This window comes from Lepisosteus platostomus, chromosome 3 (genome assembly GCF_059453375.1).
Source record: "Lepisosteus platostomus isolate fLepPlt1 chromosome 3, fLepPlt1.hap1, whole genome shotgun sequence".
NCBI lineage: Eukaryota > Metazoa > Chordata > Actinopteri > Semionotiformes > Lepisosteidae > Lepisosteus > Lepisosteus platostomus.
In genome coordinates, this window is record NC_142613.1 from 18,678,176 (window position 1) to 18,703,997 (window position 25,822).

Sequence of the window (25,822 nt, forward strand, 5' to 3'; positions counted from 1 at the left end):
ATCACTTCAACGTGGACGCTTTGTAGAGTAAATTAGAATGTGGCACTGGGATGGCAAAGCAGTTTCATGGTGCATTTTAAAGAAGTAGAGTATGCCCAGGATCAAAGAGGAAAGAACATAATGCAAAAGTAATCATTCTGTTTTCTGAATATTTAGTCATAGATCTTATTATGGTTAAAAATGATTTTACATACACAGTATAGCTGCGTTTTTTTTAAAACCAGAAAATGCCGCACCCACCCCCACATGTGCTTTTTTTTTTAAACCATTGTGTTGTAAAAGAAAGGAAGCAATATTTAGATATGACACACAGACTCTGAGCTTTCATGTGTGTGCCAGAAAATATTTCCGCAGTTAGAAAATGCAAAATTTGGCAAGTCCTGCTAGGTAAATACACATTTAAATAACAGAAAAGGGAAATGGTTTTACTTTAAAAAAGTATGGTTCTGATTAAGATATGAAAATAGGGGTACTCACCAGGAATAGTTCTCCAGAATGTAGATTTCAGGGATAATAATCATTTAAAGTGAACACCTGCACCTGCAAGAAAGCACCTACTGAGGGTAAAAAAAAAAATCATTTCTGTGGTAAACATTAGGCAGAAATTGAAGACTTGATAGCCTTTTTTTCATTGCTTCACGTACTCTTACAACTCTTTTGCCTTTGGCAATGTGCTTTTGCATAGTGTAGAAGTGGGCGAAATAACTCATGGGGCAGTGTAATAAAATATTTTTGAGTCTACAGAATAAACTCCCGTTTTTTTATTATTGTTTCAGTGTTCACTTATCCTTGCTTTCATACTACTCTGCTGGTGAATGTTGTATGTAATATTTTTAGGCCAGATTAATGTTTCTGGCTTACACAGATTTGTGTTCACAGGACGTCTTTGGTTCCACTAAAACAAGGCACTACATTTGAAAGGTGAAAGCACATGCTGTTTTTGTTTAGATTATAATTGGCTTATTTATGGCATTTTGTTTCTAACTGGTGTCTTTTAGGTCCCAATACCTAGAATTTAAACGTTTGTACACTTTCATGATCTCTGTCTTCAGTAGCAACTTTTTTATTCTAAAATGATTTATACAGAAATATCTTTTTCTAATTTTCTTAGGCTGGAATATTGCCTGGTATTTTACAGTGTTTACTATACCAAAGTTTTCACATTTGCTTGTTACTTTGAGAGGAAAACATATATTTAAATAAGGACATTTGTTTCTAATTTAATCAAAGTTGTTATAAACATTTACATGTTGGAAGCATGACACAAGTATACCAAAGAGAAATGCATGCATATTTTTGTCAGTTAAACATTGATATCAAATGTTTTTCTACATTAGGTAGGTATTTTGTAGAAAAAGATCAAAATTATCACTAGAAAAAAGTAGTCTTGTTTCTTCATTCACATAAAACATGCAAAAGCAGCTGTTTAACAGTATGGTTAAATAATTTTGCCCACTGTTGACACCATAAAATGGCTATGAGATTGTGTTTAGGTACCTTTGCAGCCTTGGCAGCAAAACACAAATTTAGAAGGCACGTGGAAGCCATGTGGAAGTGCCTTTAAAATTGAGAACAGGAACAACTACTTTATGCAAAGAGTTGAAGGATTATGTAACAAGCTTCCCAGCCATGTTATTGAACCCACCATCCTGGCTTCTTAAGAAACAGCTGGATGAGATTGTCAGATAATAAGCTTCTAGCTACCATACAGGCTAGATAAGTTGCATATTCATTTGTAACCTCTGTGATGTTCTTATGTTTGGTAAGTAAAGGTACTTGATGCAATAGAATAAGAAATAAGAGAAAACAAGACAGCTTTTTGTTTTCTATGGGGATACAAGATCCTAATCAGTGGTATGTCTCACTGTTTGTCCATCAGGTTTTAGAATGCCACTTTTGTCTGGTAATGGTCACAGGAACCCATAACCTGTCTCCTAGAAAAGCAGAGTGAGATTTGGGACTAAACCCCGCACGGCCTGCCAGTCCATCAAAGGTATTATCAGGAGATCAGCCTGTCTTTGAAAGGTGTCTTTGGAAAACCATAGCAAAAACCATGTGAATGCAGGGAGAAACATGGATTTCCATCCTATTCTGGAATCAAAACCAGGACCCAAGTGCTGTGAAACAGTTGTGCTAACCACCGAGCCACCATTATACCTCTGCATTACTCTCTGATTTACTGTTTATAATAAATGTTTATTCAGGAGGAAGAATCAAAGGAGAGCTGGGATTAACCATTACTTCAGATTTTTCAGAGGTTTTAAGTTACTTTTACTATCCATTGATGTCTCTCCCCCTCAGTAATTTGACGTTGGTTTCACTCATCATTTACTTAACCAAAGGAGAAACAACAGGTTACCACTTCCTGTCAGCCTCTTTTCTTTCTGTGCTCTGCAGAGTTTGGATGGGGATTGTTTAGTGATGTGACTAATGTGAGAGGCGGCACAATACACTGGACCTGGGGCCAATTGCATTTAGAGCTGCGTTGGGGGTTGAAAATACAATTAAGAATTTTGTTTCATTAAAACTAATTCCAATTAGGGAGAGGAAATTATTATTACAATAATGTATATAAATAAAAGTTCATCGGTGTTTTGACTATCCTAGGAATTTAAGACCTTCTAATCTAGCATGTAAGAGAGCATCTCTTACTAAAAAGGGCTCAAAAGGGACAAGTGAAGCTGGTATTGCAAGATATTTGGGACGCCATGGGCAAGTTGCTTGATGAAATTGCCTGGTGCCCAGCAGGACTGCATACTTCTGGGTGTTGGGCTGGATAAAAAACCGTGGCCATGGACCCAAGTAACTGTGAGTACTCATTTAGAAATAAATATTCTCCTGGTTTTGCTTGTGCTTCTGGAGCCAAAGCTGTGAGTCTGTGACAATAAGTTCTGCCTCAATAAATCCTAGCCACCAAATGATCCACTTAAATTACAGTCTATCAAAGGTTCATTTTCATTAAAGGTTCATTAAATTACCGTTCATTTTAATTACAAATTACACTGTAAAAATGGCAATTGAAACTAGGGTTAAACCATACTAATGTTTGCCTAAAGATATGTGAGAAAACGGAAGCTGGCTTGTTTGCATAGCTCAAGGTGGTCAGGGGTCAGAGACAGAATATCATTTCAGATAAAAATGGGCACTTCTCTGTTGAAGTGGGCTGTTCAATGTATTAAGTTCATCTGAGCAGCAGACTTATAAAACTGGAAAGCTTTGGGGAAATTTCTTATACAATCTGCTTCAGGGTGAAATATATATTGATCTTTCTAATTATTAATTAAGTCTTTCTAATTAAGTTGCAGTTCCTATTAAGTCTAATTATTTCCTGAAAGTAGATTTGGGAATTGCAATTCTTTGGAGAATGATATGCATCTCTTTCTCAAATAAATATTCTTTAAGAAACTATGGCACATAAAGCAGTACAAATGCAACATATTATCTTTGTATGAAGTTCTTTTCTTTACAGGAGGCTATTTAATAACTTTTTTCTGAATACTGACTCTTCCAGCTGTTCTCCAGGGTTAAAAAGTTAGATAAGCACCATCCTGAACCCTCAGAGAATATCACATTAAGGAGTCAAATATCACAATTGCAATTTAATTTGCATTACTGTATTTTCTCCCGCAGCAAGACAGAACTGCTCTTTCCACTGTGGAGTTGTAATTTGCCTATATTAAGCGGTCTCCTGTCAAATTGTTAAAATAAGATTAAACTGAAGTAGAACTAAATGCTTTTTCAAGTGGTAGTTAGACTAAGTGAGCATGGGTTCAGTACTAAAAGTCAGATAAAGAGAATAATAACATTTCAATCTTTCCCCCAGAAAGGTCTTGTGTAACAGTGTTTGGGACTGGAATAAAATTCTTGTCAACAATTAGGTGTTCGCTACATTATGTAAAGTCTTGTATGGGTACCACCTGCTGTGGTTTTTGATGGATTTTTCCCCTTTGTGAAATGAGAATGGCAGTCTTGACTATTAGAAACTTTTGGTTTTTTGAGCCATGCTGTTGACAGGGGTAAAAGATAAAGCATATGAAATGGTTAAAGAGCAATAGTGTTGTTGACAGTAGTTGCACTTCAACTTGGAATATAAGTCACTTGTGTCAAAGGTTGTTTAATGGTGTAGACATCCTCTCACGAGGCACCAATAAATGTAGGGGTTTTGTGCATTTACTGGGACAATTATTAATTGTAGCAGTAAGTCACAAAATGATTCTTTGATGGCTATTAGAAGACCGACCTTGCGAGATAACTCGGCAACACGCACACGGATACTAGTACACGAGAATACATTTATTAATCCATAAAATGTGCATATAAACATAACAGATCTTATCAGTGAGGGTTAGCAGAATACAAAAGGTATATATTAGATCACGAAGAGTTACCAACCAAGGGGGACGTACATTCAGTATATCATTCATTTATACCATTTTGTAAATGAACTTGGATTACAACTTCTATGCTAGATATTCAAAAGCAAGTACGTCACCCATAGGAATTAAATTGATATCAACTGGGGTTGAGGTAACAATTGAATTCTTGAGCTGTAGTGCAAAATGTTGAATACTCATCCAATCTGTGGGGATTCAGATCTCCCGCTGACACAAAGGAACAGTGGCAGGCTGTTGCTGTGTCCAATCGGCGTTCTCTGGCCCGGTGCCAACCAGTGCTGGTTCGACAGGAGAGAAGGAGGGAGACATTTCTGCTGTGATGTGATGCTGATGCTCTTTGAAGACCGGCTAGTTAGTTCTGGCTTTACTAGCGAGAGTTTATGCACATGGAAAGTGACTGCGGGTCTAAGCAGGTCACACTCTTTAGACAGGAGGAAGATTCAGCTGTCCAGAGTTCTGACCGTAGCTCACTTGTTGATCAGGTGATCATTCGCGGTGGGTTCACGAGGCTTGCTGCTGGGCTAGCCTCGGGTGGATCCTTTGGTTACGCGCTGGCGACCTCCGTTATCAACTCTTAGAACAAAGGAAAGTCCTGGCACTCGGAAACACTGGCCGTTACGTGATTGTCCGAGCTGAGTCTGAGAAGTCCAGGAGGAGCACGGAGAAGCCCTGTGCGGCCTGTTTTACCTGGAAGAACTACGGTTGTTCATTCATTAAACGTTCCGTGGGCATTCAAGACCCACGTGGGGCTACCCTGCCCTGCCAGTTCCTGATTGGCTGATCTAAGTGGAGGATGAGTAACCATGCGCTCTGACCTTGGGGTTGTAAACAACTTGGGATGAGACTCTCCCTTAGAATCTCCCAGACAGTAAGGTGCCAGAGATTACCATTTATTAGGGTGGCTGATGAATCTCAGCTTTGGGAGTTGTTCCTTATCAGGACACTCTATCAGCTAGAAAAACACCTTGAATGTGAACCAAATGGAATGGCCTCTCTGTATCCAGCACCACTGAGATGAGAGACAGAGGAACTGGCAAGGGAGCAGCAAACTTAATTCCTGTATTTTTAATAAGTGTTGCCGCTACAATGGGTTAACGGATATGGTTAAGTAACTATTTTATCTCCACATTTTTTTCCACTCTTTAACATTGGGAAATACAGTAATGGAGTTCATTTTTGGTCTAGCTCAGTAAAAAGGGATATTGGCAAACACAGATGCCAAAATGAAACTGTTTTGAAGCTTGGCCTCATTTCCACTACCACATGACTGTTTGAGGTGCATCCCAGTTGATCAATTGCAGAGTCCCGAAGGATGGCTGCCTAAATTTCCACTGCAGTTTCTCCAGGCATGCTACTGTCTAATAAGTGCTTAGCCTAATCTAATGTAATCTAATGTCAGACAGGATTTCAGCACCCAAGCATTGTATGCAGTGCCAAAAGAGAAGTTTGTAAACCCTCTTTATTGATACATTTTTTTGTGTATTTTAGATCTAAAATGTAATTAGTTGTTTTGAAATTCTTAATAAAATATGCCAATATACGTATGTGAATAAGTATTATATAAATAATATATATTTAGCTTTAATCAGTTCTAAACACCCTCCATATCGAAACACTGGAGCCTTATAAACTAAACACTGAAATATTATACCAAGGTTATTCTGTGTATGCAGATCACCCTACATCTTTTCTTCACGGTCACAAAATGACTTTTCCTAATCTTCAAACCCACTCTACCGCTGTCTAATGGTGTGAAAGCACAGCAGCCCATAGGACTTCACCTGTGCCATCTAGACTCCCTATATTTCAATGTAAGTACTGACAATATTCCTTTCTTGCAGGAGCCTAGATGCACACTAGTTGCCCCTTTCCTCCTGGCTGCTAATATACACCAGTTAACTAATCAACGGGAGTGGCCGGTTACACACAGCCAATCAAACCCAGCACATCGTCAGTGTGTCACCTTAAACTGTGAGCGTTTTAGTGGCCTGTCATTGTATCTGGTGGATGGAACCTCTCTAGGCTCCAAGATGTACCATCAGTCCTCTTTTGGAGAACCCTGCACAGTCCACTGTTCAGTTGTTCTTCCCAGTACGATTTTCAGATGCTAATTCTTACATATCAGAGGGCTGCAAACCTCTGGTCAGACAGCATGAAAAATTGTGATTTCATCAGGAGGCAAGCAGCCACTCATTAACATACATATTAAAAGAAAAAATAAAGTGATTAGAAAATCAGGTTCTTGCTATTAAAAAAAAAACTAATGGAGTAACTAGATCAAATCTTGTTTGAAAACAAAGATCATCAGAAGATTTATCCTTCAGTAATCATAAACTTAATGATAGGAAAACAGTGCTCTGTGTAAAAAACATGTAATATTTTTATTTCAGAGACCAGCTGAACTTGATTTGCTGGTAAATACATTGTTTTACTTTGTGATATTTTTATTCATGAGCTACAGAGCAGAGCGTTTAAAATCTTTTCAAGAAGTTTCAGGTTTTGGAAAGTGCCTTGAAAAAGCTCTTTATAACATCCTTGTACTTTAGGCTGTGCTCTTTTTGTGTTCTGGAAATTACTGCTTGAATTATTAAAATGTGTGTACCAAAAAGCCTGATACTGTTCCATGTGGCTAATTCAGCAATTCCGAGATCATGGAAAATCAGTAGCCCATTTTTTTTTTTAGATTTCCAGTTATAGACTTTATAGGATGTATACTGTAAAGTGTCATTTGTGCATTTGGTGTGCATATTTTGGAAAAGCCCTTTATGTTGTCATTTCATGCTTGAGGAAAAAATGTAAGTGAACCACCCTGGCTTTTGTCAGCTAAGAATTTTGTGGTTTTGTTTTGTGTCTGGGCATAATGTTTTTTTAACACATTAGAAATGTTAACCGCAGATCACTTGATACATTTAGCATTAGCATATAGTGTTAAAATCTTTTTTGAAACATTTCGAAACAAGACTGAAAAACCATTCATTGAAACAATGTATTATCTTTCGTCTCTGTTTTTTAATTCTCAATTTTCACTTTCTCTCAGGACCAAGAGGTAGTTGTCAGAAAATGATCAAAGATTATTTTGACTGATTATACTGTGCTGCGTTACATTATCATGTTCCGTACAGCATTTTCTGTAACAGGTTTTTTTTCTTTCCTGTAGTTGTGCTTCAAGAAAAAAAAATCTGAGCTAATTTACTGACGCATCATTCTGGCACCTTTGTGTATATGTAATATGATCCACAGAACATGGTTTTGAAGGCCTCTCGCTGTTTCTTTCCACAAGTGTATTCATTTTGTAGCTGGAGGCAACACAGACTGTGTGGTAGTTTGAATCATTTCATGATTAAACACCACATGCAGTTAGTCTGTATGTAGCACGGCACTTCATGTTGCAAGATCAGTTATGCTTTTACTGTATCTGTGCAAAACAGTACAGGTACCTGAAATTTAATAAGTGTTACTTCTATTAGATTTTGAAATTTAACAAATATTTTGCATTACAAATTACGTCTATGCACAAGTACATGATTTCCATTGAGTTTTTTATGTAAATTTAAATAGTATTTTCTTTAAACTTGCATATTTCGAAATATCACAGAGCTGTATTAAGGTTTTTAAGATTGGTTGGCTAGTCTCACTGCCTTTGAGGATACGAGACTTGACTCTTTTCATTACATGATTTTTTTGTTTCTGTCTCTGTCGGATTATGCAAATTTGTTAAAGACTGCCAGATCAAGTTTATGTAAAATGGATGAAGTTTTTAATGAGGACTGTATTAAGTACAATAGTGTTGAAGTATAAACGTTAATATTCAAAATTCACTACAGGCATAATTTATATGTGTATAACGAATATAAATATAAATAAAGCATAAAAACATATAAACAAAAAACATTTTTTACCAAATGTCTTACTGTTAGTACAATTTTAAATGTTAAACAGTAGCTAAATCTTTTAATCTCCTATACTGTACATGTTATATATAATACATGTAGAGAATTGTTTGGGATTCTTGACCAACCTGGACAGGATAAAATAAGATGCAATAGGAAACCAGATATGATTTACCAAACTCATACATAATTAAATGTTTGACAAGTATGGGAAGGTTTATGGTTAATTTTAGAAGGATTTTAAAGAGCATGAATCATCGGAACCGTGTATATATTATCACGTTGTACTAAAGCTGAGGCATGTCTACATATCTCTAGTATGACATTTGTTAGCTAGACGCTTGGGGCATTTTAACACAAGTATCTTGCTTTTTTTTTTCTGACCACAGAGGTCATCTAACATAATGCGATAGCCACAAATCTCTTCTGAAGTCCTCTTAATTAGGAATATGTTCTGCCTCTGTACTCAGAATCTTTGTATTTAAAACTTGCTCTATATACCTCACTTTCCCCTCCTTCGTTACACAATTTTGTTGTCTCAGTAGTGATGGAAGTTATTGATATATTTGCACAGCGAATGTTCTATACAGTCCTGAACTGGTTGCTTTGCTTTAATATGGGTGTGCTGATGTTATTGGATGGGGAGAGGGGGAGGCTCAGGCGAATGGTGGTCATGGTCTCACAGCTCAAACATCCTGGGTTTAGTTACAGCTTGGGGCGCCTCCATGTGAGGTTTGCATGTTCTCCCCATCTTCGCTGGGTGTTGTGTTTCCCTCCCACCCTAGAGACATGGGTGGGCAAGAAGGGAAATTTACACTGGAGTGTTGATTAGTTTCAGTAGCAGCGATGAGATTGTAGGGATAAAGAATCAGATGGGCCTCATGTGGCTTTTCTAATGTTCTTTGAAATTTCACTTTTGTTCCAGAACATTAACACCTTGTCCTTGCAGGAGGTTACTTTGCTCACACCTTTGACAAAATACTCCTCAATTATCACCTTCCATGAAACTAATGTTTCCAAAATTTTACAGAAATGGAATAAAGGCATTTTGTTTCCACTGACTACTGGAAATAAAATGTAATAAGTACAGGTAATTGGAACATTTTGCTACAGATTCTGAGTGTATTATTTTTAGGTATTGTTTCATATCAAATAAAGGAAAATGGGGGGTAATGGAAAAACTGCCTTTAATAGCCATTTTGTGTGTGCTTTTTTTAGAAAGGCTTTTATGGGTTATTTACAATGTCCTCTAAATGTATGGAAATCAGTCAAATAGTTTGTATTTTTGATCATGAGAGTAATATGATAAGCTTTTATTTTTGGGTAAATGCATTAAATTGCATTTGATCATATTAGACCAAAACATAGTTTACTTAGATTTTATCGTGTTCAGTCCACTGCTTTAAAAGGATCATAAGTATCGGGATACATTCACTTTAATTTCACTTGTAAATTCAAATTAATTGTGTAAAAATCAGTATTTGATTATGTATCCATTTGAGACAGTAACTGTGCAATATCTCAGATACATTGAGCTTATACAGTAAGTTATTGTGTAATCATTCAAGATACTTTGTCAATTCTTTGCTGCAGACACTTTATTTTCTTCCCTGTTCTTTAGGTAGTCTAAGTTTTCTTCTTAAGCATGTAACTGTCTTTAGCATGCACTATCAGATTTAAATCTGGAGTTTGGTAAAGTCAGTCTAGAAGATTTAATCTCTTAATGAACTCTTTGCATCTGCAGTTCTTCTTTCTCCGCCCTTTGACCTTTGTATTGGTATCTTATCTATGCATTTATAGTCATTAATGATTTTACCTCTTTGTTAAGGCTTTTAAAAATGGCTTTGTACAGTTGTTCTCAACCTAGGTTTTACTTAACCTTGTCTTCTTCTTTTTGCTCCGTCTGAGTTCTTAATTTCAGGCTATTCAGTTTTCTGAGACCTTTTTAAAATTTACTTTCGGCTCATATAAAAACTGAGTTTGTAATTGGTGTAAATGCTGTACAAATTAGTGTTTCAGGACTGCCCTCCTGTGCACGATGAAATATAACCCATTTGACTTATGCAAAAAGAAAATTGCTGAGTAACTGTGGGAGTTCTCTGATAGTGTTATTCCCATCTGTGTCTGTTCTATAGCAATCTTAAGTCACTATTAAGAGCTGTATTGTCAGAAATAAGAGAGAAAATAGCAAGCAGAGGAGTGACTGTATAAGGTTCTGTTTAGTTAAATTGCTGCAAATAACGTACTTGAGGGTATTTTTTAAACTACCTAAAATGCATTATTTCCAACAACATCAAAAGAATGCTGGAAAAAAAAGTCTAATCCATAAAGCAGATCAGTTATAAGTACCTGTGAGCACTGGTAGTTTAGGTGCTTAAAGGTCATGCTGGAACAAAAACCAGTAGAGACAGGTATTCCAGGAACAGGATTGAGAACCACTGACTTAGTATGTGTCAAAATAGACTGCTGTTATTCTATCAGAAGTTCAGCATTTTGTGACTAAACTCGACTCCATTATATTTTCCAAGGCCCACCACAGTTGATATGATCTGATCAGCTATGCTGTCAGTTTTAAGAAAAAAATAGTTCCAAGTCTATGTGAGTAAAATCAGGGGAATCTTTCTAAAATTGAGATTAGCAGGAATGTGAAAAGAAGTGAACACGATGTTGGAGAGGGAAAGCTATCCTACACATACTGTACATGTCTTTAAAAATACTAAATTATCAGTAACAAGAAATATAGGTTATATGTTGTTGGTTGCCTGTGCTGACCACCAGCTAATTGAGCTCCAAAGTAAATATGTTTAGTGGAGCATCACTAATCTTCCTTGACAACTACAGAAAAGAGACCTCTTCTAGTGAACAAGATGGATACACACTACCTTGCAGTAATCAGGAACATTCGCAACACTGACTCAAGATGAAGAGCTGCATGTGCAGTTTGTGAAACAAATGGGTACAACTGAATTGTTCAGTGTGGAAGAATGGAGATGAAAGCTGAATAAGACGAAAACAAACTGTTAAGGAAGTGGACTGTTTCCTCTCCTTATGCCACCTCTGCTCCTTGTCTTCTAAATTTTCAATAACTCTTCATGAACCCATTCATTCTACACTATGACTCCTCGGCAGTGTAACCAACTACCTGCAGTAATCACGACTGATTAATTCCTGACTGCTGTTTGGAGCCTGTTTGATATATTTATGTTGTCTTTATACTATTTCATTTTACCGAGTATTCACACTGCACTTTGAGCTTGTGTACATACATGACTGTTACTGTAAAATCCATGTGAATTCAGGCTTCTAAAACTAACTTCAAGCAGTAATCAACAGTGGGCCAGGCTGACACATTCTTTTCATGGCCAAGGCCATTTTTCAGTTTTAGCATATACAGTATGACTTTTAATATGTGTTCACGAGTAACTATGATCCTGTTGCATTCATTGTGCAGTTACAGGCTATTTTGTATTTTACACAGAAGAGTTTAGTCAGAGATCATATACAGTATGGCTGTCAAATCATATGACCAGTTTACTTTATTCAGTCATGGACTATAATTCTCAAAGGTTTCCGTTCCTGTGATTACACCTGATCTTCTAATGTAGATATATGTTGCATCATATGTAAAATGTGTACTTTATGCACACCTGGAATTTGATTGGCTTGTATTTGGCATTGTTTTTTAAGGTAGCGGTTTGCTTTTAAGAGTCCAGAGAACCTAATCTATCCTATTTATACTGAGTATCATTCCAGTTGGCCATGCATATTCAATTAAATATTGTTTGAATGCTTTTTGACATTTCCAATTTGATGGCCAAAATATGTGCCCTATACACCTGTCATGAGTAAGTTTAAATCTTGAACATGAGGTAGTGTTTTGCAGTGTTTCAGATCTTTAGTTCCTCTGGTTTGAAAATAGGAAAAACTGTAAGATCACTTAGGGAAAAATTGTGACTCCTATGGTGAATGTATAAATGAAGCTCTATGACTGTGACGTTTCATGAATCCTGCACATTGTGCTGGGAGGATTTAATGGGATAGATGAAAATGATCCAAATCTTCATTTTGATGGGCATGTTGCAGCCATGGTTTTTAAGACCACAACTTGTAATGAATCTTGCCAGACAGCATGCCATACTTAGTATATCAGGTTTCACTGTTCAGCCTCACAGTCACTTAGAAAATCTGAAAACTTTTTCATTACTGGTATAGTCAGGCAGGACTACTTGCCAACTTGTGTTTTTCAAATTGTGCTCTGAATGAAAAGGATTTTAAAAAGGATTATAAAACTGTCTAAATGTCAATATACAGTATACCATGGAATACTGTGTTACAGATTATCACATATAATTGTCAAGCATCTAATGTTAAAAGGTTTAGAAATAAGGCCAGTCAAGTAATTAGCTTAAGAAACACTGGACATTTTAATGAAAACTGGAAAAGTGAATTGAAGAGGTTGGAATGAACTGCTGATGCCAATGGTACAGGATAAAAATGTGGAGTTCCAAGACGTTTAATATCTGTGTTTATGTGAAGTTGTCTTGTAATGTTTTTAAACCATCGGAATGCTGAAGCATGTTATGAGTACACTTTGCCTAACAGATCTTTGTTAAAATGAAACAATGCTGCTCCCTACTCTGTCTGCGATTCTTGAGCCAAACGAGTAAAAATGGCATCACTCTTACAGTTGACATCCTCTGCAGCCTCTCAATGAAGCCCTTAGTTTTGATATCTGCTGACAAGTTCTGTGGACTGTCATTTAGTCCTGCTTCTGAAGTTGCGCCAGAAAGTCAAGAGAGACTTTTTACTACTCAGCAGCTTTCCAAATGCCAGAGCTTTGAAGAATAGAGGTTTTGTTTGCTGTCATAGTTGAGCCTGGAGGAGGGTATTGGCGTGATCTCTCTTTAGCCACATCTGACTGAGTGTGCACATATGTCCAGAAGACAAACCCCAGGCACTGATCCACAGGTTTGTCCCTTGTCAGACAACAGCAAGATAATTGTATTCTACAACTGGACTGGGTGCTACAGTATGTTCCTACCAGGGCTGTCTTTTCAAATGCACATTACAACTCTGGATGAGTTCAGTGATGATGAGTAAAGGTTATAGGATTATTGAGAATTGCCTGTTAACTGCATGTAGAACAGCATTATTTTTGTTAGAAATGCTGTTTAGAAAAAAATCAAGCCTCCTTTCTTTCAGCCGTATTGCTAACCAAGAACAAAATATGCTTCACAACAATGAGCTTTGAAAAGTTGAACCAGCATTTGCAGTTACTTGTAAATTGTTTATAACAAATTGTCTCAGGAGCTAGAAGGAAAGCTAGGCCTCTGAAATTTACATTAAGGAAGAGGTGTTTACCCAAACCAAGTTTAATAAATTACTCTTGTAAACTACCCTTGATTCTCATTCTCAGAGAATCCCATTTTTTCTGGGTTTAGTTGTAAAAGTTGATTTCACCTGGCATTTGAGGTGTCAATGTTAAAAAAAGAAAATGGACTTCTCTGTACTTTCTGTGTGAGCCTGACTAAATACTGGCTTTTAGTTTGAGTGAGGGAGTTGAATGCCATGAACTTTTCATGCAGAGGTGCTAGTACAGTATTTGTAACCAGAAGTATGGGTTTATAACTAGGTGTTACTTCCAATGGAATTACACCTTAAAACAGGCATACTTCAGATAAAACAGATTTTTAAACTTATGTGCATAAAATACAAACCTTATCTTTAAAAAGGTTGGACATTTATTTTGTAGGTCATTTTGCTTGCAAGTTTTCATCCTGCTTACAAACCTCACTGGTCCCATTTCATCTCGGTATGTCTGTCTCAAGTGGCCAAAGCAACAGGAAGGCATACTGAATTGAGATGTTCTTGTTCGGTATACTTTTATCTCACCTTTTAAGTGGATAAGTAAATATGTGTTTGTGTTGCCTGTCTCATCATGTGGTTTAAGTTGCTAGGCACAATATTAGCTACTTCTGACCTGAAAAAAACTGGACAATAGGATCAAAGTGAGATTTCAAGACTGTGAAAAGTGTTGGCATGTCGTGTATTGCTATGTTCTGTCATTTAGAATTTAAAATTCTAACCACATGTATGTTTCATGACATATTTCACATGCGGAACTGTAACTGGGCTAAGCTTCAATACGTTCATCAACAGTAATTAAACACAGTTATGCAGATTTTACATGAACCAAACTGTATATGAATTACATATATAGGGCCATGTTCTGTAAGGATTTAATTTGTCTGCTGAAAGAACATGCCCTTATTTGGGGTCAAAGCTGAGAGCTCTACTTAATTCTCGTTTGCATAAATTCGATAATCTTTTCTTAACAAATCTCTTATTTAGTGTAATCTGCAGGAAAATGTGCAGCACGATATGGGAATCCCTTTGATTTAAAGGAAGGGTTATGGATTTTCAGCTTAGCAGCCAACAGTATAGAAACTTTTGCCACACTTTATCTTGTCAGTGAGAAGAGCACTTCAGCAGCTGAGCTGATCCAGCTTAAAGTGGAAGCAGGTGTGAGTTGCAGAGAAACAGTGTTCACAGGAGACTGTGAAAGAAAGCAATTTGACTTTACAAAGATGGAACATCTGTGGCCTAAGCTGTAGCAGTTTTTATATGTCGAGTTATAAAAAAACCCTCTTTGGATATGAGAGTTATGTGTTCCATATAGGATTGTTTGTTGAAAAAAATTCAATTTAAATCTAATTTAAAAAAACAAAACACCTCCCAAGACCTTCCACTGCAAATATTCAGTAACAGATGGATTTTTAGTCTGTACTTGGAGACATTGGCTCGATGAGTGCATGGCAGACAGATGAAGCAGAAACCCAGTTGCTCAGTTCAGTGGCAGATGGCAACAAGAGAGGTTAGAGCCAGTTAACCCTTCACATCCCGTATTACGTCAAGGACAGCATAACACTCAGACTTCATGACAATAAGTTGCTCAGTCTAATTGTGTGAATGTTTAACAGTGGAATTCAGCACTTGTTTTTGTTTTTATTTTGTTTGTAGATATTGGTTATATGTTTAAATGCCTTCTTACATATGCCAAAAGCCTTTGGAAGTAAATTAAGACTTATTGTTCAGTGTTTGGTTTTGATGAGCAGGTGTTTACATACTCTTCAGAGTGAGTGAGAGGTGGAAGAGTGGTATTTATTAAACAACGCTAGGGAAGTGAGCAGGAATGCAGTTTTGTGGCCTGTCCATCCTGAGCACAGAGATATTACTGTGGAAGAGCTGGTATTCTCTCAGGATAGTTGCGCGGTCTGCAATGGCTGGGATGTACAGTATTGACCTTTTCTTGGGAATCTCAATTTCAAGGCATTAGTCTACAACTGAAATGTGAACTGCTTTGAGACTTGTGAGTCCTCAGTAGGAATTGTTAGGTTGATTGCAGTTCACCGTTAATTCTTGTTGGTTTGAATTAGAATTTTATAGTACAGTCTAGTTGTATTTCAGCATTTTGTGCTCCATATATTGTGAACATTTTGAATGTGTGATCTAATTTTGATACATTTGCATAGTTGCATGGTATTATGCTTGATGATACTAATGCATTTTTATTTTGTTCCTAAATGTGGATCCTGTATGTTTCTTATGCACTTATTTGTTTTAGTTTGTTCAGCTGTTTAGGCTCTGTAATTAACTTATGTACTCTGTTTTATCTGAAGTATCTGGCGAACACTAGAGTATGTGCATATTTTCATTGATTTTCTTTTGTATATTTCCAAAAAGTGGGTATCAATTGGATTTCACAGTTACACATTTTAAGTAAACATTTTTAATCAAACCTTGAATGTTCAAACTGAATGATTTTAGACTAAAAGAAGTTTAAGTAGCAGTTAAGTGCCAGTATAAATATTCACCTCCTTGGTGGAAGCAGGTTTGGCAGCAATTACAGCTGCAAGTCTTTTTAGGGAAGTTTCTACAAACTATTCACAGTATATACCATACATTATTCGTCCAAGTGTTGTCTTAAGCTCTATCAAGTTGGTTTGACGATCATTGATGCACAGTCATTTTTAATTACGTGCAAAATATTTTCTTTTAGACTCAGGTCTGGACTTTGATTGAACCACTCACAAACATTTACTTTCTTCTTGTTTAGCTACTGTATGTTTGTCCTGAGTGTCCTGAGGACAGTCTCAATTGTCCTGCTGAAAAGTGCTTTTACAGATTGAAGGAGGTTTTTCTTCAGGGTTTGACTATATTTTGCTTCATCCATTGTCCTCTCAGTCTTGACAAACATCTTCCCAGTCCTTGAGGATGAGAATGGCCCCATAGCATGTAACTGCTACCACTATCCCTTGACATTAGAGATGGTGGTGACTGAATGATGTGCTTTACACACTTTACTTGGTCTTATAGGACTACATATCCTTTTGCCACATTTTTGCAGTGCCACTTAAATTCTTAAATCCTTTGTTGTCAACCCCACATCTGATTTTATGTGTTTTTTTCAATGCAGTCATTTCTGCTATAACGCAAATTGGCAATAACATGATTGATTTAATAGGGAATATTTTTCCATAACGGAGGTGCATGTAGGCTAAAATGCGATCCAGGTATACTAAAATTCGCCACACATGAGTTAAAACAATTGCGCGACAGCCTGAGTGTAGCATCACATGCTTGGAATACACACATCTTCTCTCACACATTGACATCTCTCTTTCCCAACCTTCAGATGCATCAAAGATATAACACCAACACGCCGCTCACAGTGTTTTACGTGTAATGGTGACTCACTACAGATCAGCTATCAGTGGGGAGGAATATAGAGTAATGTGCATTTGTACTCAACTACTATATTTTCATTCTTTAGAAACATTGATATAAATATTGCTGTTACAATCAGTGGCAAGAGTATGAAGTATTATGATAGTGCGTTTGGTGCAAGTGAAAAGAAAATGAAAGCTATTACTCTGGAACAAAAGCTTGATGTCATAAACCACTATGAGAACGAACATGTATCATTTGCGCTGCTGGGCCTGGTAGTGTGCATTGTTGATCTTTCTTACCAAAAATGTTGTCTCACCTTACTGTACTGTAGAATTTTCATCGGTACATGTAAATACTGATGATTATCATACCTTATTTTATTTCTTTGTGCTTAAAATTATCAGAAAAACAATATGAACAATTTCTATAGAAAAAGTGCCTTCCTTATTGTGAATATGAACTCGGTATCCCCTAACTGCTTAACTCCCCTTTAACCAATAGTTTTTATAACACAAATTTCTACAATACTGTGTTTTGAGGAAACACAACTATCTTGTTATAACAAATATGATTATACTTGCAGTCCAACATTGTGGTGTAACTGGGATATTGTTAACTCGTAGACATTTTCTTCCTCTCATCTATTTTGAACTCTCATCTCATCTTGGAGTCCTTGAAAATTCAGTGTTTGAGTTTTTATACTGTTTTCCTGACCTGTACCTTTGTATATCTTCAGCCCTAGGTTGTTTTGAAAGCTCCTTGGTCTTCACAGTTGAATTTTTGGTTGACATTCCCTATCTCACTGAGTGCCAGAGACAGGTGTACAGTATTTGTATTGAATTAATGTGAACCACTATATATTGTACACAAACATAGGCCATTCTCTATCTCCCTGACAACTAATTGTGTAAAATTACTTCGATAAGTTGCACAATTAGACAATTAGTTGTCAGAATCCTCAGAAGAGAATAATTACTTTCTTAGGCTCTGTATCAATAAGATAATTAAATACAAATCATATCTTGGTGAAAAAGATACTAAAATAATTTGACTGAAGAAAAGATGATTTTTTTTCAGCTGTGGTGAAGATTCATCTTACAGTGTTAAACGGTGCAGAATTCAATCCAAGGCATCAGTCTTTGTAAGACCACTTACAGTGGTAGTTTGTAGACAGTTACAGCTTCATATTTCCTATTATTTGGGTGATTCACCATGTAATATTTGTGTGCGTCAGCAGTGAAACTGCATGTTGATTGGTGGAGGGCTGAGCGGGGATAACGGTTACTCAGGGTCACAGGTCATAGTGAATGTAGGAGCTAACGGGTTTGGAGTTACAGGTGAAATAAAGAGTTTGTTCGAGTGTCACATCGTCGTCCTGGGTTGTAAATTTCCACACTATACGTGTACGAGAAACAAGACATGGTGTCTGAATAAATAGGATTCACGTCAGGACAAAAGATTTAAAATGAACGTCGCTGGAATTCCCACACCACGAATGGATTGGTAGGCGCACAACCTGCCCACTGCAAGCAGCATGTGGAGCTCATGTTTTCGGGTCCGCTCAAGAAGACAGGACAGGAAGAGCAATGCAGTTATCTTCTCCTGTGGGTCGGAGATAAGGGCAGAGACATACAGTGGTGTGAAAAAGTGTTTGCCCCCTTCCTGATTTCTTATTTTTTTTTGCATGTTTGTCACACTGATATGTTTCAGATCATCAAACAAATTGAAATATTAGACAAAGATAACACAAGTAAACATAAAATGCAGTTTTTAAATGAAGGTTTTTATTATTAAGGGAAAAAAAAATCCAAACCTTAAAATAAACACACAAAAGGTTATAAAGTTTAAGTTAGATACAGGTGCTCAAGTTAACGTCATTCCTCTGCATGAATATGACAAGTTTAAAAGTGACGTTGTGCTACAGCCCACATCTCGCAGACTGTCAGGGTATGGCGGCGAGCAACTTACTGTAAAAGGCGCATGCACTCTGACATGCAAGTACAAGGACAGAGAAATGTGTCTGGACTTGTAGACACTTATGCACCTCCAGTACTCGGACTAAAAGCATGTTAAGACATGGACCTTATTAAACTGGTCTTATCTGTGACCACCCCCCCCACTGAGACTAAGCCAATCTTACAAGATTTTGCAGATGTCTTTACAGGAATTGGGCTTTTTGCAGGTGAATGCACTATCCACCTCAAACCAAATGCAGTTTCTGTAGTATACCCACCGAGACGCATACCTCTTGCACTGCGGAGCGGTCTTAAGGAGGAGTTGCACAACATTGAGAAGTCCGGCATCATTGCCAGAGTCACAGAGCCAACGGAATGGGTTAATGCACTTGTGGTGGTGGAGAAACCTTGCACGGGTAAACTCCGAGTATGTCTTGATCCAAGGGATCTGAACAAGGCTATCAAACGTCCACACTACCCCTTGCCAACGTTTGAGGACATTACACCAAAGTTGGCTGGGGCCCGCTATTTCAGTGTCCTGGATGCAAGGTCAGGTTATTGGGCTGTCAAGCTCACAGAAGAGTCATCAAAACTAACCACGTTCAACACGTTGTTTGGGCGCTACAGATTCCTACGCTTGCCCTTTGGGGTAATTTCAGCTCAAGATGAGTTTCAGCGGAAAATCGATGAGACATATGAAGGCCTCGAAGGCGTTATGTTGATGACATCTTGGTCTATGGGAGAACCAAGGAGGAACACGACAGGAACCTTCACACTATGCTACTACGGTCCCGAGAGCGAGGAGTTCGACTCAACCCAGAGAAAAGCACGATCTGTGCCACTGAAGTCAGTTACTTTGGACATCTCCTCACCGTGGAGGGGATCAAGCCAGATCCAGCTAAAATCGCTGCTGTGAAGAACATTGAACCTCCCAAAGACAAAGGAGAGCTTGAAACAATACTAGGCATGGCAAACTACTTAACAAAATTTGCCCTAGCCTGTCTGACATCAACGCCCCACTGCGTCACCTCCTAAAAGAATCCAGTGAGTTTGTTTGGGATGCCCAGCAGGAAAAGGCTTTCCAGAAGATGAAGGACCTTATCACAAGGGAACCAGGTCCAGTTCTGGCATACTTTGACCCCAGCAAAGAGCTCCGACTTCAAGTGGATGCATCACAGCAGGGCTTGGGTGCTGTTCTGTCTTCAAGAAGGCAAGCCCATTAGTTATGCATCTAAATCCCTCACAGAAAGTGAAACAAATTATGCTCAGATCGAGAAAGAGTTATATGCTATCCTGTTTGGATGCAAGCGTTTCCATCAGTATGTCTAAGGTCGTCACGTTGTTGTGGAAAATGATCACAAACCACTGGAATCTATCATGAGGAAACCATTAGCAGCTGCACCCCCTAGACTACAGAGGTATGACCTCACAATCCTCCATCGCCCAGGGAAGAGCATTCCTGTTGCAGACACGCTCTCCAGGAAGTCACTATCCTGCCAGGACGACAGCCTCAGTGTAGGAATGGATGTGCAAGTGCACACAGTGTGCAGCAGTCTACCAGTGAGTGACACAAAACTGAATGAAATACGTGCAGAAACTACAAAAGATGCACAGCTCGCAAAGCTCAGAAAAACTATACAGGAAGGATGGCCTGAGGAGAGTAGAAGGTGTCCCCAGAGCATTATGGAATTTTGGAATCACAAAGATGAACTGTCACAGATGAATGGCGTCCTTTTCAAAGGTGAAAAAAATCATTATTCCTGCCTCATTCAGAGCAGAGATGTTGTCAAGTATTTAACAGGGGATATGGGTATGGAGAAGTGTAAACAGAGAGCCCATGAAATCATGTTTTGGCCTGGGATGTGTAAACAAATTGAAGAAATGATTGGAAAATGTTCCATTTGTCTTGAATACCTCCCAGCACAGGTAAAAGAGCCCATGATCAGCCACAGGATACCAGACAGGCCATGGCAAGTTATAGCAACCGACCTCTTCACTTGGGACAATAAAGAGTACATGGTTACTGTGGATTACTATACTAGGTACTTTGAGCTCGACAGACTTTACAGTACCACGTCCACAGCAGTAATACATAAGCTGAAAGCAGCTTTTGCCAGACATGGCATCCCAGAGTCTGTGATATCTAACTATGGCCCCCAATACACATCTGCCGATTTTGAAACTTTTGCTAGTACATGGGGATTCACCCACATTACAACAAGCCCACATTATCCTCAAGGTAATGGCCTTGCAGAGAAATATGTGCAAATTGCAAAAGCCCTGATGGAAAAGGCCAGATCTGACAAAAGAGACCCTTACCTCAGTCTCTTAGAGTACCGGAACACCCCAATTGATAACTTCAAATCCCCAGCACAGCTACTGATGAGCCGTCGCCTGCGTTCAATACTCCCAAGCACCAACCAGCAACTTCAGCCCCAGACCATCCGCTACAAGGATGTACTTGCAAGGAGGACACAGAGGCAGCAGCACCAGCAAAGGTATTACAACAGGTCAACCAAACGACTCTCTCTGCTGCAGGAAGGAGACATTATCCGCATCCAGGAAACCGACCGATGGAAGCCAGCAGTCGTCATTCAGCCAGCCAAAACTGAGAGATCATATTATGTGCGTACTGCAGAAGGTTGGGTGTACAGAAGAAACCGTGGCCATCTGCTCAGCCCAAAAGAAATACACAATGCGCACATTGACACAAGCTTTGACTGTGATGAGCAGTGCAACCCCCAGTACACAGATGCTGAACCACTCATCCCAGAAGTGCCAGAGACAGATTCACACTCCGCCTATTACCACACTAAATCCGGACGCTTGGTGAAGCCCAGAACAATACTGGACCTATAAATGTAAAGGGTGTAGGCGGATCGCTGCCCTAATCATAATTACAAAAAATTGTAATGCAAACGTACTGATATTTTATGAAAAGTTTTGGTGGTTGTTGTTGAAAGAGTGAATGAGTGATAGCCATGTTAAATTATTGTAAAGAGTTGTTTGTTTTTATAGCGTTATGATCCTGATGTTAAGTGAAGAGCGCAGTAAGCATTGCTTAACAAAATTTTTGCAAAGTAGCTCATTAGGACTACAAGAGGTAGTTATTCTTGTGTTAGTCGTTAACTCAAATTAAAAGAAAGGGGATGTAATATTTGTGTGCGTCAGCAGTGAAACTGCATGTTGATTGGTGGAGGGCTGAGCGGGAATAACGGTTACTCAGGGTCACAGGTCATAGTGAATGTAGGAGCTAACGGGTTTGGAGTTACAGGTGAAATACAGAGTTTGTTCGAGTGTCACATCGTCGTCCTGGGTTGTTAATTTCGTATAATATACGTATAATATAATATACGTGTAAGAGAAACAAGACACACCATAAAGAAAAAAAGGTTTCTCTTTTGAACAAGTTAGTCAGGATGAATGAATGCTGCAGTTATCTCAGTGTGTTTCATTGCTTGCCTCTATGATGTCTGTGTGTGAAGCTTCTCTAAGACCTTATGAGAAGCATGTTGACAATGATTATTGATGTATTTTGGACACAACTGGTTTTTGCTCTGTCACTTAAGCAGGATTTCATTTTCAGGAGAGAAATGGACGACTGCAGTTGTTCATTAATCTTAACCTCATTTTGGACTAAACTCCATTGACTATAAAAGCAGATAACTTGTTCTTAATTTAAAACAATTTCTGGACATGCTGGAAGTGAATGTTAAGCAGCAAATTATACACTACCTTACACTTTAGATTGCCATAAACCACATTTTTAAAATCTTTCTCGTGAGAGTGATCTCCAATATTCTTTAAATCCTACCATCATTTTTTATAGCAGTGAAACTATTTTTTAGATAGATATTAGAACAAATGTATGATCCAGTGCTGAATAAACTCAAATTGTTCTGTCTGTCAATCAGGTGAAGTTCAAAGAAACTCTTGTCTGATGGGTTCCCACAGCCTGGAGAGGTTATTTACAATCTCTGTTGTATTAACTGTAGTTCAATAATGATAAAAACAATCATTATAGAACTTATTTTTTATTTTTAAAAGGGTAAGAAAATCATGTAAAGACCTGGCTTTTATAATGCAGATTTCTTTTTTTTTGTCTTTGTTCGATTAGTCCCTTATTCAAAGAAGACATATTGAACAGGCCCTGGGAAAAAAACAACTTGAGAAAAGAAAGTAAATGCTTTTTTTATATTTCTTTCTAGTGTGTGAACTTTAGACAGTTTTAAATCTGATGTTTCAGACTTAATACTCAAGGGCTAACCTTGAATTCAACCCCTCAACCTCGCCTGTGCTGTCTGTATTTTCCAGGATAATTCAAGATGTTTAAGAGCACATCCATTAACATGGAAAACATTTCTGGCTTAACTGTATGTGATATCTTGAATGATGAAATCTGAGGTTCTGATAATTTTTTTGCACAGTCTGTCAGAACAGATGCAGAGTTACAATGGCTTAGTTGCTCATCTGTTGGGTCAATGTATTTTGGCTCTCAGTTATGACAAAATCATTGTCTTTTTCAAAAGATTTGGATGCATTTAAGCCATTAAGAATAGAGACCCTTTTCCCTTTACCAAATATGAATATTTTTATCTGTAAATGAGAAGCTGAAGCCAAAGAATATAAGTTTATATTTCTTCATATTTTGAAGTCTTTATTTTATGTGTTTAGTGTCTGGAATGTTCATAATATGTTTACTTTTTAAAATGAAAATTGCAGACCAAAGACGTTTATACAAGGATTTCCCATAGGTTTTAGCTATGATAGCAAAACCAATATGAAACACTATGTATAAAGAATTCTTTACAGTATATTAAAAACCAATGCACCATTGTGACAGGTTCTCAATAAATGGAGTTCAAGGTCTTACTTAGAAGAAACTTTCTACATTTTTCTAAATTTAATATTCTGTCCTTATTTGCTTGACTTCATATTGAGGTTTCTAGGTTGATATTCATGAATATAACTATGTATACCCTTGTATTGCATTGCCCCTTAAAGACAAATTCATAAATCACCTATAGCCAGACTTCAGAATATGAAAAAAGTAATTAAAAACATAATATCTTAGACTTACTTAAGTAGCTACTTTGTAAATAATGATATAATAATGTTATAGTTTTCTTGAAAATATCCTTAAGTTGTAAGATGTTTTGTTTAAAGAGAGCAGAGCTACTGAGTGAGAATCAAATAGGTTTTTGTATCTTGGAATTGGTGTGATACCAGGTTTTCTGGGTTCTGCTCAACTCTCTGTGGAGACCCCCAGGAATCTTTGAAAGCTAAACCTTGTAAAGAATCTCGTCATTAAGTCAGTAAGCAACCTGACGAGTTAGCAAAATACTTTGAAACTCCATTATCTTGATTGCTTAGCAGAAAAAAGTGGCCTAAACTCACTTTGCTAAATTAACACCTATTAAGACAATACAAAAAATACAAAATACAAAAAATATACTAATTTATTAATTACTAAAACTAACAAATGGGTACACGTTTTTTTGTTACATTATTTTGTATTTTCATTTTCACAATATGGTTTGGAAAAGTAAAACAATCTAAAAGTTTTATGAATATAGACCTTATTGTGATTAATATTTCCGAATTCTTTGCTATCCAGTAGTATCTTGATTTGCAGTGTGCTGCTGACAGGATTTCTTTCTGCCTAATTTGTTCATGTTTTATCATCTTACTCAAGGCTTCCTACTTTGTGTAGCTATTGTGCTGTAGGTCTGTATCCTGTTTACTTCAAGAGAGTTATGACAATGTACATGTATGAAGACCACATATCAGTTATGTAACCAATTACGATGAGGAGCTTTTTACAACTATTATGATGCTTTTGATTTTACAAGTATGTTACTGATAAAACATAAAGTTAAACATGAAATACAAATATTTGGCAGCTGATAAGAGGTCTTAACTGCACCTGTTAAGTTTATTCCTTCTTTTATCCCTCTCCTGTGGAACTGTCTACCAACAGATATCAGAACTACACCCCAACTACCTTCCCACAACCATGGAGGTGTTACTTTCAACACCTGTGATCATCTCTCTCCCCTGCATTTAATCTCATTCTTTATGTCCACTTTTGCAATGCCCCATTTTCAGTAAATTTCTAAATGAGTTGTCAAGCTGTATTCAAGTCCCAATTCCCAAAAGCCAAGTCTCCTGTTACTCTTGTACAATGTCAATTGTGAAGCCTTCATGTCATATGTTCATCAATAACAATAACAAGGTGGCTTTATTTTCAGAACAAATGTGCAGTGGTCAAAGACCAGCTATAAATTGCTTTACATTTCCTATTAAATATCTAATAAATATATCAAATAGATTAATCTCTGAAATCTAGTAAATAGAAAGAAAAGTTAGAATAAAAGACTGAAGCCAAAAAGACATTGAAAGATGGCTATAGCCACCAGGATAGGACATAAAATCCTGAAAAAAAAACACTGGACTGCTCAAGAAAAAATGAAAAACAGCACAAAAGATGTGCAGTCACAGTATAGGATCTTTGTTTCTGACTATTATTTAACTGCAGCTTCATGACTGGCAGTGTTTGAATTAGTGAACCTTCTGTTCTATTGCATTTCTTCAGTTGAACTGTTCAATGTGCATTTCATTTTTATAAAGTCTTAACTCCTGAGTCCCAGCAGCCAAATCTCAAATCACTTCTTTCAAATTTCAAATCTTAGAAAGAAGTCAAGTTCAATTCTCAAGTTACATGTGAACAGCTCTGCTGAGGCTAACCTGTATTTGGAATCTCTAGCCCCTCTTATTAGCTGTAGTACTTGTTCTGTGTTTGGAATGTTGATATTGCTGTATATTACTGTCTTTATTGTACTTTATGCACTTT

The 25,822-nt window shown here is 37.4% G+C and overlaps 1 protein-coding gene across 2 annotated transcripts in view; it reads left to right on the top strand.

Moving 5' to 3' along the window:
• extl3 (exostosin-like glycosyltransferase 3) overlaps nucleotides 1-25,822 on the top strand; it is a 53,304-nt gene that overhangs the window by 5,997 nt on the left and 21,485 nt on the right. The window lies entirely within an intron of this gene.